A 564-nucleotide genomic window follows, 5' to 3' on the forward strand; every position below is an offset into this window, starting at 1 on the left:
ACATAACATATAACATAACATATAACATATAACATAACATATAACATAACATAACATAACATATAACATATAACATAACATAACATAACATAACATAACATAACATAACATATAGCAACATAACACATAACATAACATATAACACATAACACATAACACATAACATATAACATAACATAACATAACATACATAACATAACATAACATAACATATAACATATAACAACATAACACATAACATAACATATAACACATAACACATAACATATAACATATAACATAACATAACATAACATAACTTAATAGACTGGCCATTTGTCCAGGGTGTTTCCACTTGTGTGCTTTATAATAATAAAGAACAATAGACAAGAAACTGTGATAATAAATAAGAAACTGTATTTCAAAATATTTGCAGCAAACCTGCATCCAATATATATAACACACACACACGCTCACAGGTTTACATTTGTGAAAAGTGGGGACATCCCATAGGCGTAATGGTTTTTATACTGTACAGACCGTATATTCTATTGCCCTACACCAACCCTACACCTAAACCTACCC

The sequence above is a fragment of the Sinocyclocheilus grahami genome, unplaced genomic scaffold, assembly GCF_001515645.1.
Source record: "Sinocyclocheilus grahami isolate Dianchi unplaced genomic scaffold, SAMN03320097.WGS_v1.1 scaffold199.1, whole genome shotgun sequence".
NCBI lineage: Eukaryota > Metazoa > Chordata > Actinopteri > Cypriniformes > Cyprinidae > Sinocyclocheilus > Sinocyclocheilus grahami.